The sequence below is a fragment of the Neopelma chrysocephalum genome, unplaced genomic scaffold (assembly GCF_003984885.1).
Source record: "Neopelma chrysocephalum unplaced genomic scaffold, ASM398488v2 Primary Assembly neopelma1_67, whole genome shotgun sequence".
Taxonomy (NCBI): Eukaryota; Metazoa; Chordata; class Aves; order Passeriformes; family Pipridae; genus Neopelma; species Neopelma chrysocephalum.
In genome coordinates, this window is record NW_020897726.1 from 3416936 (window position 1) to 3433522 (window position 16587).

The window sequence follows — 16587 nt, forward strand, 5'->3', positions numbered from 1 at the left end:
GGGTGATGGCTAAGCCATTGCGCGACTGTCAGCTGCTGCTGCTGCCATGAGAATGACGGCAGGGATGCTGCGGAGGTGGCGGTGGATGCTGCCTTGGCTGTCGTGGGGCTGACGGTGAAGCCGGTGTTGGACTGACAGGCGGGCTGCCGTGCAGCTGCCTGCTCGGCGGCTACAGTGGGAAAGCCTGCGCCACTGTGGGGGTGACAACGAGGGGACCGAGCCGAGCGAGCCCACCTCAGGCCGGAGCTGCTGGGGGCGGGCGCGGGGACCTCCTCCCCGAGGCCCCTCCGCCACCACCTGCCCCGGGCCCCCTGCGGCCCCGCCCCGGTCCCGCAGGAGGCGGCGGGGGTGTCGCTGCCGGGGGCGCGCGGGTGGAGGAGGAGGAGGAGGCGGGAGGAGGAAGGCGGCAGCAGCAGCTCTCGGGAGGAGCCTGTCCAGCGTGAGACAGCACATTCAGCCGGCGGCGGCGGTCCTGCCGCAGCGGCGGGCGGCACGGCACGGCACAGCACAGCACGGCTCGGCTCGGCTTGGCTCGGCTCGGCTTGGCTCGGCTCAGCACGGCGCAGCTGCCGGTCTCTGCCGTTCAGTCAGCGAGGCATCCCTCCGCTCCCCCGGCGGCGAGGGCTCAGTGAGGGCTGCGCGGCGCCGGGAGCCCCTCCACATCTCCCGGGCGCCGGCGGAGGTGAGGCACCCGGGGGGGCGGCGGGGCCGGGACGCGGCGGAGGAGCGAGCGGGGGCTGCCCTTGGGGCTCGGCGGTGGCCGTGGATGAGCCGGGCGGGGGTCGCTCTTCGGAATGCGCCGCGGCCGCAGAGCCCGGCGGGCGGCCCGGCGGGGCGACCGGCATCCCCGGCTGCCCACAGGGACCGGCCGGTCCTCGCCGCGGGTGGGCTCTGGCTCTGCCACCCGGCGGCTCCTCTACGGGGAGGGTTGCGGGGAGCGAGCCCCGCCGGCCTCGGCGGCACCTGCTCCGGTCCCTGGGGCGCCTCCCGGCCCCGGCCGCGAGTGGCCGCCGCAGGTTCCCGGCTGGTGGCTCAGCGCTGAACAGCTTAAAGCAAAAGGGAGTGGTAAAAGTTTTCCATCTATAATTTTTTTGCACAGCGTAAGCAGTAGCGGGTTTATTCAAGTCCACGACGACAGCGGACAGTAAATAGATCTTTTTTCCTTCCTAAGGTAATTTCCTAAAAGGGTGAGAGAAGGAGGGAGTCAGTCAGAGGCCTTTTTTCACCAGTAGTCCGTTGAAATAGATTTTCAAAAGGATGTTATTACAGTTACATCATCCCGGGAATCCCTCAGGGTCAGCAGAGAGCATAAGACCCCAGATATTTCCTAGACAAAGCCCTTGAATTACAGACTGGAACAAAATTTGGTTTTCTGCCTCTCTTGCCATTGAAAGTACAAATTTAACTCTAAATGCATATAAAATAGGGACTGTCAGGAGACAAAGCAATCTAACTTGCTGCTATAGGGGTGATGAGATGGAAAGACCTGATACGAAGTTGGCATGTTACTTTGGCACCTGGTAATTTATCCTGACACACAGGGTTTTGTCAGTGCTTCGGTTCCACATAAGGACATTAAGTTACATCTGAAATGGCTCTAAATATCATGAAGCACAGGACTGCAAAACCTGTTTCAGAATGGAAATCCAAATCCCAGGACCATCTATCTCCTGATAGGTGGTGTTATCAGAGCCATTGAGGAATTTAATTTCTATCACTACCAATGTACTTTGTTGAAGTGCCTCATCTGTTCTTGCTAAGTTAATAGGCAAAAGTTACACGTTTTTTATCCTGATGCTTTAAAGCTTTTTTTTATATACTTTCTTTCCATATGAAAGGGCATCTCCAGGAACATTCTCCACACTTAGGGAAGGCAGATAAAATTCCTTCTGTAATTTCTCTGTAGCATTTCTTTGCAAGAGTGGGTTTCTTCAACTCAAACCTTGCAGCTGCATCCAGATCTTCTCCCCATGGGAGTGTTCACTCTGGTAACTATCCTCTGCTTTATTTTCTTTTCCCAAAATCATCCATTTATAGACCACGAAAATAAAAAATGTGTTGGCCCTTCTCTACCTTCTTTGTGAACAGAGTGTTTTGAGGATTGGGACTTGACATTGTCTTCCTTTGAATGTGTAAGACTTCTGAGGGCCAGGTATGTGGAGATCCAAGAGACTGTTTAGAGTTGTATTAGCTGGATTTCTCCTAGCTCTAAGCATTTCTGATTCAAATTAGTCTACCCTAAAAATGCACTAACTGCAGTGCTGCCTTATCTTATTCCTTTAAGACAGTAATCTTTAAAGGAGCAGCAATAAACCACACCCTACACATGCAGTGGTTACTGGGAGTTTGGAAATCTGGCTACTCAAAAAATACTCAAGGAAATATTCTTTTGTACCCTGAAGATCTTAAATTAAGAAGCTGACCTTCCAGCTCTTTCTATAGGAGGAAGGGCAGTGAGCTGCCCTCCTTTGTGATGTCTTTCAGTTGCTATTTTTTTCATTATTGAAATGCATTTGTTTTCCGTTGTATTTTTCCAGCTTCAGGTTTCTGGTTCCTGTTATGCCTCTCATAGATAAAAGCCTTGCTTTAGCAGCTGTCTTCAGCATAGGTACTCTACATGATGCAGCAAGAACTTACCTGCTTTATTTTCAAATAAATTAACAGATCAAGTCTCTTGGTCTTCTTTTCTTTTGTAAGACAGGTTTCAAGAGTCATTCCTTGCTGCCATCTGTTTTCCAATCTGCAAGAAGACAGAGGGGGAATACTAGGTAGAGCTGGATGGAATGGATTGCATTAGAGGTCCCACCATTGCAGGATATTGGACAATGATGTGAAATGGGCTGGAAGGGATCAAAATAGAAAAATATAAGGCATTGTTTTTTTTCAAAGCTTCACCAACTCCTGCTAATGATTCAGATAATCATGTGGTATCTTTCAGCTCCTCAAACTTAACTTCTGCTCATAGAGGTTTAAAATATGCTCACGATTCCTCTCTAAGACTACTCAGTCATTAACCAGAGCTATGCCTTGAGTGCCTTGTTGAGCTCCTTAGACTTGGTTTGACCAACAATAGAAGTAGTAATTAGTAATCTTTCAGAGTCACCAATGCCTGGTGCCAAAATGAGTTGCTACTTGGAGGTGGTGGTGGAATGTTAACAGAATGATCCTCCCCGTCCTACCTATGAGATTTTATTTTCATGGAAGTTGATAGGAGGTAACACTGAAATCCTCTCTGAGGTGCATGTGGAAATTCATATCTGCAGAGATATGGTCTCAGGCTTCCTGCAGCCATAGCCAGACATCCTGATCTCCCAGTGCAATACTCATCTGATACTTTCAGATTTTTACTTTAAAAACTTTAAATGAAATAGTGTCTGTAGATGTAATCTGCATGTAAAAGGGACATTTTCCAGATGAAATACCAATGGAATATGCTGGCAAAGTGCCCTTAGTACAGATGCAACTTGTGTTAGTAAAACTGTGCTTTTGCCAGTGCAGCTTATTTTCATCATCTGAGCAACACAAGTCATACAGGTGAGCACACATTTATGTGTCCATGAGGGGCCTTGCTTTCCAGATGAGGGATTGAATGGTCTTCCCCTCAGCTGGCATATGTAAGCAGGCAGAAATGAAAATGCAGGAATGGTATTGCTTAACAAACAGAAAATTTGAAAAAATGTGAAAAGAAGTGTCTGAAAAGCTGTAGTGGCAGCCTGAGACGCGGGCTCAATCTAAATCTCAGATAGATGCAATATGTCCCTTTAGCTACTTGGTAATTATCTATCTAAAACAGTGCTAGCCCTTTTTAGTTAGAGATGACATTGGAAGCTGTTGTTCACTTGGCCATCTGCAAGCATTCAAAATCAGGCAGCATACATGAGCTTGCTCCAACAATACTGTTCATTTTACATGGCATTACCTTGCCAACTTTTTGGGGAAATGGCTACTTCCAGGCAGATGGCAGGAACTGCAGGAAGCTGTGAAGCAGACTGATGTGTGAGCCAGCAGATCTTATAGATACAAGACACCTCTGATCATCTGTGACAGGTGATGTACCAACTCCTCCTGAGCTTAAAATAAAAGGCCCTCTTTCTTTTTCACTGTGCTTCATCAGCACTTTTTGTCTTCCCTTTTTGAGGCAAAAGCATTCTGATGAGTATCTGGGAGTTCAGTGCTGCATGGAGAAGGCATGGAGCAGGAATGACAGGCATGGAGCAGGAAGCCTTTTGTGGGCAGCACACCATAACTCCATGATGAAGTTTTAAGGGCAGAGGGCTCACCCTGTCACTGCTGACAGCAATAGGAGTTTTTCTGTGACTTCTCTAGTGGTGACTCTAGCCTCTGGAGTGATGGCAGAAGTCAGCTAGGTACTTTGAGAGCCACAATGCATCTCCAAACTCTGTTGAAGGCAATGAGAGTCTTTGCATTGACTTAACAGATTTTGGATGAGATCCTGTACAACTTCTGCACTGGTCTGTGTGCAGATATCTGTGTTACCTGATGAATAATCACTGCTTAGATGACTCTTGTGATTCTTGGCTGTTAATCTTACAGTAAAAGTACGTTATCCTATTTTACATTTAGCACTGTTCCCATGCATTTAGATCAGCTTGCCTGATCCAGAGAGACAGGTGACATCAACCTGAGGAGCAAATCTCCTAGGAGGCCTTCTGGAGCAGTGCAGTTCTACCCTGTGTGTTTCGCAGGTGCTGGCTGACTGTCCCTGCTTGGCCCTAGAATAATTAATGAGTAATTTGACAGAGGGAGAAGGCTCATTTACTGCCACTCAGCAGAAAACAATTACAGAGGGAATCTTTTAAGGACATAACTTTTTGTTTTCAGTGATATCTTTTCTTCACATTTCTTTTCCTTCTTGCTATCATTCCTTTTCTCTCTTCCTCAATCCTTGTCTTACCACCACATTCCGTCCTCACTGATATTCCCTTCCCCTTTGTCTTCTCTCCCTGGAATAGAACTGATTTTAGTTCCTTGCTCTTTTCTCCCTCCATCTGTGGTGGGGTACAAATAATTGTAAATCCTGCTCCTCAGTTACTAATCTTTCACTTCAGCCCAGCAGAAAGATGCAGTGTGTTTTGTGTTCAAACAATGGGGAGTTGTAGTAGGGCAAAGACACAAAACTGCCTAGTATGATTAAATATAAATAAGTTTAGTGGAGGTTATATTTTTTATCTGTTTATATCACTATGGGGACCCCTGGTGGCCTAGTGGTTAGCATGCGGGACTCTCACCGCTGCGACCCAGGTTTGAATCCCAGTCCCCCCAGGCAGATGGAGCCTGTTAGCCCTGTGAGGCCATCCATCCATGAGAAGGTCACTCTAAACAAACCTACGTCCTGAGGACCTCACTGCCATTGTCCAAGCTTGCTTGGCCCCGGCAGATGAACCTTAGGATTAAAGGGTGGGCTCAGTTCAGCGCAGGCTGTGTCTCACCTAAAAAATCCATTGCGCAGGCTGGAAAGGTAAAAGACCTTTCCCCAAATCTTCATTCGCGAAGACTGGCCATTATTATTATTATTATTATCACTATATCCAAGCCTCGCTTGATTATAATATTTTCAGGTTGAATTCGACAAAAAAATCTATGCTATGTTAGTATTGAAACTATGCTATGTTAGTGTTGAAAGTTAATCACTGTAGGTCTTATACCACATGCAGAGAAAATATGGATTTCTCTTGCTTTAAACTGTTCACTCCTTCTGTTCTGTATCCATTAACACAGATCTTAGCTTTTAAAGGGCATAGACAGCGGTATTAAATCCCTGCTATTCAAGGCATGCCCTTGTTTCGTGTTTTGCACATTAGGCCACCACTGTTAGGATCAGAGTGGTTACCAGGTCACTTGGTAATTGGGGCAAAGACATTTCAAATGATTGCTATTGTATATTTTCAGAAATTAAAATATATAACAAAACAGGGTCACATTTAAAAAAACAAACCAAACCTAGACCGCATCTAGTATGGTTCCTTATATATGAACCTGTCTGTCCTAGTTTAAGGACTGTTCCACTGACACGCAGCATTTAAAAGAATTTCTTCTCAGATTCTCACAGCACAAAGTTGTGGGACCATCTAAACTCATGTGACTTGTTTCATAATACATGTTTATCTTCTCTTTAAGTAATATAAAAGATTCACAGTTTTCATTAATCACACTATTCAAAGTCGTATGACATTGTTTTTTTCATCAGTTTGTTTCGAGTTACATTTTGAGCACTTGCTGAACCAGAAGGTTGTTTGTATCATAGTCCTGCAGTGTTTCAGATCTGTTTGCCTCTAAATGAATTCTTATTTTCTTTGTCCTTTTTCGCTCTAACTGCTCTTAGAGCTTTGTTACACACTCATAGCACTTTGTTACAGACTATCAACTTCTGCTGGTCTTCATTGCCTAGGAACATAAATTACTCCCGCAAAAACGGAGAAAAGATAGTTCAGATTATATATGCCTATGACTGTAAACTGTGTGGTGCATTAAACAATGAATGGCTTAAAAATCTATAACCTTTTGGAATGAAACAAGAAATCTGACCTAAATCATACCCCCTAGTGTGCAGTTAGCTATTCATGTACGTAATCTGCTGCACTTGGCAAAGCCTGTGAATGTTGTATTCTTGCCTTTCACTATCTCCATAGTAGTAATAATAATACAACAAAAATTGTGCTGATGGAATAGGAGGGTATTGTACTGGAGACAAAATAAAAAAAAAACCAGTGATGCCATTCTCTCTTTGTACTGAAAGAGCCCGTGGGAAAACTGTCCCATTATTTCCCACAATATTTTCTTTTTCACAGCAAGTTGAATAGCAAGAAAATGCAAGAAAGTCCAGTTTCTCAGCCTTTAAGGACCTCTGCAAATATATTAAAAACACCCTGTGAAAATTCAGTACTATTTTATCTGATAATTATAAATTAAAGAGCTTTAGAATTTTTCCCCGTATGTTTAAAGCATAGAAATGAAAAGATGACAGTAAATTATATTCTCTGGAATGGGCTAAAATGGAAAAAATACATGCTACAGCCTTACTACTGATATTCTCCCCACCTTTCACAGCAGCCCTTCCCTTATGTGCACAACACTTATCAGGTTTTATTGTTTACTTATCAATGACTTGGGAGAGGGAAGTAAAAAACTCTAGACTACCACACTGACAAACAAACATATGAGTCTTTTCAAACAAAATTATAATAGAATGCAATATTAATGTTAGTTGATACTAATATTGATTTTTAAGTCTTTAAATGAAGATCATGCCTCCTCAGCATTGATTCAGTAAAGTTCAATTAAGTTTTTCCTAAAAAAGTTTCTGATCTCACTAAACTAAGTGATTAATTAGGGGTAAGCATAATTAAAGTCAGTGGCCTCCCATTTTTTGTGTTATTTATCTGAAGGTACTGTATATATATATATTTATATATATATATATAAAGCAATAAGACTGCTATGCTTTCTCATATCACGAGGTCTGATTTTGATAAAGAGCTAACTATCATGTACCTGTGTTCTCCCCATTTCTCTCTTGTGATATTACAATGATTTGTAGACTTTTTTAAACTATGTTCTGCTCTTAGTCCTCAAGACTAAGTTCCAACTTATTGGTTGGAACCAGTAAACCCATACATTTTACAGTTTGATATGGCTGGAAACCAGACATGGACGACTTCTGATTGCCTTGTGGACCTTCAGTGGTCCAATATTGGAGAGCCACTAGTAACAATTGATTTATTATCAAAAAATAAATGTTCCTCATTTGAAGAGAGCTGGTGGCCTCTAACTAGTGTCCTGGTCTCAAATTCTGGAATCAAGGTCCTGGCACAGTGAGTCATGCACTGAGGGTTACTTCTGGAGGAGTCCTGCAGTGTGCCCCAAAGATGTGATTGCCCCATCATTTAGGCTGGGCACTTGTTTGCTTCTGCTCTCAGTCAGCCCATTTGTCAAGTTTCTTTTCAGTGGAAGCCAGGGCACTTGAGAGTTATGTGCTTGTGTTGGAGAGAAAGAGCTCACGTGCAGCCAAGCTTGCCTTGGTAGGAGGCTGTGCTTAAGGTGCAGAGTGTGCCTGGGACACATACCTGAATTCCCCAGACTGGAAATTCTTATGTTGCCTGGGAAGCTCAGCTACATCTAAACTGACAAAATGGTATGGAAACAGAAACCCAGTTTGCATTCCCCAAAAATCAGCTTGGCTGTCACCTAGCTCTTGAAGTACAGGCAATGTCTAAAACCTCCCTTTTTCACCTTAGAGTTCTGCTTCTGATGTGTTCTTACTCTTGAACCCCCAGACTCAACAGCGGGGATGTCTGTTGTCTGTCTCTCCTAGACTGCTCCATCTAGTTTGCATTCCTTGAGCCCATCTGTCAGACTGTGTGCTCCATGCTGAGCTGCATCTGACAACATCTGCTTCTGCTTTTACTGTACCCTGATTTTAATGGGGCCCACCTAAGGTAAGGGAGTCTCAGGTAATTTTTGCTTTTACTTAAAGAGATATTTGCCTTCATCTATGCTCTAACCAGCAAGCTATGTGTCCTCTACAGTAAGCACCTTCCCAGTCTTTCCCACTGAAGCTGCTCCACATAAGTCCAAAGTATTGTAGTTTCTTTGGGTGTGACAGAGCATGTGGGAGAAAGAGAGAGGACTCTTCAGCACCTTGCTTCGAACACTCAGAAGGAAATGAGTCCTCGGCTCCAGATACGAAATACAGCATTGTATTGTAAACTAAACAGTCACTGTGTATAATATAAACTAATGCTGAAACAAAGGCTAGAACCCAGGGGCCTCTGCTAGGGACTAATGTTTGCTCTCTTGCATCTGCTTCTTCTGGTCCAATGAATCTTTGCAGAAAAGAAATTAATAGAAAATAGCTTCAATTGTTAAGAATGCAATCTCCATTCCTCCAGTCTTTCTCATCCATTAGCCAACAGTCACCATAGGGATGTGAGGTTTAATCTTCTCAAGATAAAAAAACTCCAACCTCCCCAGAATCCCCCCAAAAAACCCACAAACAAACAAAAGACCCCCCAAAACATGCTTCTTCTTTTTGTGTGGAATTCTTTAACCACAGAAAAGATAAATGAAAGACATAGACTTCTTGGTTCTCAGTCCTTTTTCGTATTCAAATTCTTTGCAGAAGTCCTTTAAATTATGCTGTTATACATCTGCATTTATCATCTTGCTTTTTCATGTGGACATCTCTTTTTTCGCTTCTGTGGATCAACAGGAATGATTGGATAAGGCAGGCTCTGAGCATTCATCTTGCTTTGTTAGTACAGCCAAATAAGCCCTGGGAAGTACAAAAGGAATGGTAGTGTTGTTTATTCTACTTTTTGAGAACTCTCTGCATATTTCTTACATCCAGGACTCTTTGCTGCTTTCTAAAACTTTAGGTGTATCGACTTCAGAGATGAACTAAATTTGTAATATTTTTAACCTAGTTACATCCTTACAAACATCAGCAGCAAAGCAAAGCATATTTTGTTATAAGAAAGAAACGATACCTGTGTAAGTCTTCCAGCAAAACCTGTGTGTTGGCAGCATAGCTTGTTCTTTGATGTCTCTCTAGCAGTTGTCATAACTGGGTTAAGAAACAGACACTAGAGCATGCATTTTTCATGTTTGGGTAAATGGCTTGAAGTATCAGTTTGGTAGCCATGTACCACTAGGGTTTATCTCAGGAGGAGGGTGGAAAAGTCAGAGGGGTCAGTTTTACCCCCCATAAGGAGTGGAAGTACACGTTTTAATGTCTCAAATGTTTGCAGGATGGAGAAAATGAGTCTTTGTTCCACTTCAGGAGAGACTAGCAGGCATCTTGAAGCAAAATTCTATGTTAGGTTTTAGTAAATCATTAAATATACTCTTGGAGGCACTTTGGTACTGTTAGGATGAACCAAATATTTTACATAGGTTTTGAAGAAGTGGTCGTATCCATGATAGCAGAAGATCACACCAAAATCTGAGCATTATAAAAGAAGTAGATACAAAAGTGATTGAAATAAAAAATGTGAAAAAAGGCTTTTTTTTTCTAGATAAGTGACCTGCAGCTTGAGAATAAGATTGTCATGTCTGTCACATTATCCATCTCTAAAGTCTTATCAATTTACAACTTGAATTTGGTTTTCTTTTAATGTCAGAAAACATTTTTAAACTGTCTTACTAGGTTACAGAATAGCCAGGGTTGGAAGGGACCTTAGAGATCATGTATTTCCAATCCCACTACCGTGGACAGGCACCTTTCACACTTTCAGTTTTCAGCTCAGAGCTCCATCCAGCCTGGCCTTAAACACTTCCAGGGATTGGGCATCCACAAGTTCTCTGCACAACCTGTTCCAGTGCCTCACCACCGTCACAGTAAAGATTTTTTTCCTAATATCTAGGAAACTCTTTCAGTTGGAATCCATTCCCCCTTTTCCTGTCACTACATGCTCTTGTAAAAAGTCACAGAATCATAGAATCAATTAAGTTGGAAAAGACCTCTGAGATAATCAAGTCCAACCTATGACCTAACATCACCTTGTGAACTAGACAATGGCACTAAGTGCCACGTCCGGTCTTTTCTTAAACACCTCCAGGGACAGTGAATCCACCATCTCCCTGAGCAGCCCATTCCACTTCCCAGTCACCCTTTCTGTGAAGAATTTATTCCTAATGTCCAACCTAAATCTCCCCTGGTGCAGTTTAAGACTGTGTCCTGTTGTCCTATTGCTGGTTGCCTGGGAGAAGAGACCAATCCCCACCTGACTGCAACCTCTCCCTCTTTCTTGTGGGTTCCCTTCAGGGACTGAAAGACTGCTATTAGATCACCCTGAAGCTTTTTCTTTTCCAGGCTGAACAACCCCAGTTCTCTCAACCTTTCCTGAGAGGAGAGGTGCTTCATCTCTCTAATCTATTTGATGGCCCTTCTCTGGATCTGCTCCAACACGTCCATGTCCTCCCTGTGCTGGGGGCCCCAGAGCTGGATGCAGTACTTGAGTTGGGGTCTCACCAGAGTGGAGCAGAGGGGCAGAATCACCTCCCTTGGTCTGATGGCCACGCTACTTTTGATGCAGCCTAGGACACAATTGGCTTTCTGGGCTGCAGGTGCACATTGCCAGGTCATGTCCAGCCTCTCACCCACCAGAACCCTCAAGTCCTTCTTGGCAGGGCTGCTCTTGATCTATTCATGCTGCAGTTCCTCTGTGAAGCAAGCTGGGAAATTCACAGAAGATAACATAGTGCAGTGAGAAAGACCGGTTAATGTGTGGGGAATGTAGAGTCACAAAGATTTGGAATTTTGTTAAGTTCAGTCCCAGCCATTTACAGAGCCACGTGTGGAGCCCTGCATCTTACTGCAGCTGAACAGTATAAGCCGAACAGAAACAGAAACTGATAGAGAGGGAAGGGACCAAGAATACTCAGAAGTCTTCTATTCTACAAGATCTAAATGTTGTCAGGCATGCAATTGGTTGTTTTGTTAAAAACATCCACTCTTTGTAACAGGCACAATTCCTGAGTCAGATCCCCAGGAAGTACAGATCGGTATTGGCTGCATCATTGAAGATCATGTCCTAGCACCACATCTGAGATAACTGTGCAGTTATAACTGTGCTCATTAATGCTTATGGAGGAAAAATCCAAGACACTTGAAAAGACCTATTTAACCAGTTTTCTTTGAGGTGATACATGCAATCAGTTTTATGGAACACATTATAAAGGGAGCATATTTGGAGGGATATGTCCAGCAGTTTTGCTAGGGTAACCTGTTAGTGTCTAGTCCTTAAATTCATTCTACTCCTAGTTGGAATGTTGTGTGTTTCTTACTCATCTCCAGTGAGTCGTTGCCAGCAGCTTGTTCACTTCAACCTTGATGGCTCTTCCATGGCACTATGCATGTTGGAATTGAAAAGATCATGGTAAATTTAAGAGATTAATGAGAGACTGGGATGATGAGAAGGTTTTGCTTTGTTGACATTACTCCTGGTGCTGGAAGAATGGGCAGTAGTAGAGCTTTACTCATGCTGCTTTGTGAGGACCTTATAATTCTGCTGAAACTGAGTTAATTTTGTAGTAGGGCCATTATGGAAGAACAAGAGTGAAAAGATTAAATGGTAATAAATTGTAAGGGATGTATAATGGAGCAGTTGTGGGTACATATCTTACACCCTGTCAGCATCAAAATAAATAGGCTAGAGATGTGCTGACCTGTTGCATAGCAACCAGGAGGAAGCATCTCTGGATGCTTGTGATTTGTAAACCTTTATAGCACACAGTACAAGACCTTTACCCATCTGCTAGAAATGTTCAGAAGCTGAAGGATAAAAACGGTCCATTCCCTGAAATCTAACACTCGACAACCATTTTTATTTATAGATAAATACACAGATGCAGTGTAAAAAGCTTGACTGTTTTGCCTCAAGGTTATGTAGAAAAAAATATTTAGTCTCTCCAATTTTAGTTAGTGTTTTCCTGAATTCATCACACAGGAGATTCCTCTAAATGCTGCAAATGCTATGTTTTTGCAGCTGCAAATATTTGCCCATTGTTGTGATCTTGTAAACATTTATATGCCCATTTAGCAAAATTATTTATGTTATTTGACTGAAGTCAAGTACAAATTTTGATGCACGATGAAAAGAGGCACTCATGTTTATTTAAAAATCGATGTTGAGAAGATGATTCTGGCTCCTCTTGCACATTTGAAGTGTGTTTCAAACATTATTTTCAAATGAATACGATGGATTAGAATGCATTTATACTAGGGTAGCAACTCCCTGTGGTTTCTTGCAGACCAAAGTTGTTTATCTGCTTTGTACAGTTTCATACTTTGCATGCACACTTTACAGTTCTAAAAGTCATAGGTAGATCTCATGGGAATTTTTTTCTGTTGCAAAAATGTATGATATTCCTAACTTTAGGGAAGATGCTCATTTGTACCAAGTAGAGATAAATATGGTACCTTATAGAAATGAATTGGTTTTTTCCAGTAGAACACTTCATATGTAGTAGTTTCAATAGTAATAGCACTCCCACTCTATAAACCCATTCTTTATAACCAAAAATCACTGTGTAATGTGTTTTATTGTGCAACATCCTTTGCATTTCACGCTAAAGACATTTTGCAGTTTTGGACTCAAGAGTAACTGGCTCTTTATTAAGGCATATGAATAATATATATACAGCATCTACAAACATTAGATGCTGCCTATTTATTTTAGAGAAGTATATTAATGATTCAATTATAATTAGTTATATAGGATGACTAATGCCATATGTAACAGAATTTAATGAACCCCTTCGGTACTTGCAGTGGAGATTATAACGAAAAGGACAACACGGGAAGTCACAAAACAGAAGAGACTTTGAGGCTCATGAAGTGGTGAAAACTTCTACTCTAGTGCAGCCTACTGAATGAACAGATGTAAAAATCCCCCAAACACCAAAAAGCCATAAAATCTGTAGGCTTTTTTTATCTCCTACCGGATTTGGAAACTTAGGTTTCTTTTTAGATGAGCTTGGTGATAGCATGCAGACAAGATGCTGTTCTAGGAAATATAAAGAATGGGCTTGATGAGGAGGGAGATATGTTCTTTTCTTTTTCTATTTAAAAAGTGTGCACTGTCATAATTTTCTTGTCTTCTTTTTTTATTCATTATACATTGGGCATTCTGGGCTTATTTTTTCCTATATTTGGTCCAACCTATGTACGTGTCTTGCTGCTCTTTGTACCTGTAATTCTGGTTTTATTACTCTAGGAAGTATCTATTTATTGGTGCTGAAATTCTAGTAAATCTCTTAATGCCTGTGACTGTTCTGCTGCAAAGTGCTCATATAAATGCTTCGAAAAAGTGTCCACTCAAATATTGTGATAGTGATCATTGATAAAGACCTTGTAGTTTATCATAAAACTGTAATAACTTGATTGGCTTGTACCTGTACTTGCATGGCTTTTAGAGCAGTTGAGGATAAAATGCTGCTGTTTGCATCGTCCATGCTTATATTATTACTGCTGTCGCTAATGAAATGGCCATGAGATGTTACTACCTGTGTGATAAGCTTAGGGAGTAGTTTGGCATATGTTCTGTACATGGTCTACAGACCATGTAAATGGTCTTTCAAATATCTTGTTTCATATACTGACAAGCTAAAAGGAACTGCTGGGAGAATATTAAGGACAGGATTCTTCTCACCCAATCTGAGACATTTACGGTGGAGATTTCTAGAACTTAATGTAGATCTCCCAGGGACCTTTATCATCATTAGAGAGAAACTGGTGACTTTGGGGCATGCTTAATCTTAACTCCTTTAAACATCTGCTTTAGGACAATTGGAATCACATCCTAGGATACCCAGACTCTTGATTTTACCTGTATTGATGGTAGGGACAGCTCTGCATGAACATTTTGGGCATCTAGATTTTGTGAGCTAAGCCCAGTAGATGATGAAGTCCCAGAAAACAGTCCCCAGAAGCTGGCACTGCTTTTGCACATTCCTGGGTAGCTGCCATCATGGTGGATCTGGTGCATAAGTGTTGGGTGTGTAAGTGGAAATAGCTGTATCTCCAAGCCTAAGAGGGGACTCTCGGGCATATTTAATGCATATGGGGAAAACTGACATCTTGAAATAGAACAAGATGTTTCATAAAAGTCATGCCATGAGGAGCTGGCTCCTTTCCTCAGTTTCTCAAAGGAAGGAGAATTCTCTCAGTGTATTAGGAGTGCAGGTGGGTGCTCTCTGTGCAAGGTCCTGTCATATCACAAGAACCTGTGTTAGCATGGTGGAAAGTTCTTCTGAAGTGGGAGGAGTCTCCCCTTTTATAACTGTGTCACTTGACAATAAACTGGGTCAAACAAATAAAAATTGATCTAAGATTATGCATCTCCCTTGAATAGGGGAGCCCTGTTGCCCCTCTATGAGAATTACTTCTACACTTAATGCAAGGGTCAATCTCTTTGTTCCTATATGTTCCTTCTCCCACAAAGGGGATTTAATCACTTCACTACAAAACGTGCTCCTTAGTGTTTCTCTCTGACCAGTACCTTCTCTCTCCCAGGCTGGAGATTAGGTCATGCATAAGCCTTGGGCTGTCATTCTGCACCACAGAGAACATTAAAAGTAAATCTTGTTTACTGTTTGCCTTCATCTCTCTTGGTGTGGCGTGCCTTTTGGCACACAGAATGGCAATTATTAGAAATTTGCTCCCGGTAATGAATACAGTGTTAACTCAAGGTTAATGCCAAGCAGAGTGACAAGTACGCTTGCCTTTTTGCTTGCTACTGACTTGCTGGCATCTGAGAAAGATGGTTACATACTCGTGGTGTTCAGTTTGTGCTAAAATTGTAAACAGCCAGTTTGAAGTTCGGTATGCTGTCTGGGGGGCTAAGGCATGACTATAATATATGCAGGATGAAAGTATATAACTAAACTCTGGCAACATTCTTTGAAGGAAATTTAATACATCGTCTTTGGTGTATGCAAGATCTGTTTTGTTAAAAATAGAGCAAAGATATAATAGGATTTGATCACCCTGACTGGAACATTGTAAAGAAAGGGCCAGGCACTAAACCATTGATGCTTAAATCAGGGGAAAAGCTAGTTAGCTTCCCTGACATTAAGGGAATGAATTTTTAGAATGCTGTTCATTGATATCTGACAAACAGCTTGAAAGGGATGCCAAACCCTCAGGGTTTCTGTCAGGAGCCTTAAAACACATTTGCATATTTTTTGCGTAGAAACAGGAGCTCTCTCTCTGTTGCCAAACTGCAGAACTAAAAGGATGCAAAAACTCTATCTAGTCCAAAGGGCTCTGAGGAGGAGCTTAACCAGAATTCAAATGTGTGCAACAGATTAGGAAAATTACTTCAAATGGGATTTCAACCATATCTAAGGGAGACACAGAAATCCTGAACAGATTGGTAGGCAAAATGCTACCTGCACTGCCATTAAAAAGCTTGTTTTATTCTCTAGGCATTTCTCATGTAAAAAATAGCTCACTGACGTCAACTGATCACACAGATTATTGTTGTTTAAGGTGCTACTGCTTAATTCTCTTGATATCAAATGCAGCTTTTTTCTGAGAGTTTTGATTTTTTCAAGTTGAAATCAATACTATTGTGAATAGGACAAGAGTGATGGAGGAATAAAGAAATTATTGTCTTCCACATGCAGCCAGTGCACCCAGTGGTCCTGTTTGTTGGCATCTGAATGTCTTTCCTAACTGTACCATTTGCTGTCAGTTGCTGTGGATTGAACCAAGAGTCTCTGAGCCTTGAAAGGACTGCAGGGTGCCTTGCCAGCATGGGCAACTCTGCTGAAGTACAGAATCTGTGACAGTGTGAGCTGGAGTTTGAACTAGACTGGTTTAACTCCTGTTGGTGGGAGTTTGACTGGGAAATGTTAGCATCCATGGAATGGTTCACACACAGATACAGCTGTGCTCACCCCTCTGGTATCACTCATAGTGCTCTTATGCCTTTTCTCTGAATTGTTTCCTCGTTTGATTCCAAATGTTATTCTGTTCTTTCATTAAAGGAAAGTACTTGCAAAGACAAGGAAACATTTGGGGTCAAGATTGCACTTAACATGCAGGTGATATTGTGTTGGCAA

The 16587-nt window shown here is 42.3% G+C and overlaps 1 protein-coding gene across 4 annotated transcripts in view; it reads left to right on the forward strand.

Moving 5' to 3' along the window:
- Positions 1-452: 452 nt before the first annotated feature.
- The window catches only part of DYNC1I1 (dynein cytoplasmic 1 intermediate chain 1), a 186176-nt gene continuing 170041 nt past the window's right edge, over positions 453-16587 (forward strand). For all 4 annotated transcript variants that reach the window (XM_027684764.1, XM_027684762.1, XM_027684763.1 and 1 more), the window contains exon 1: positions 453-682. The gene's annotated coding sequence lies outside the window, so the exon portion shown is untranslated. The remainder of the gene's footprint in view (positions 683-16587) is intronic.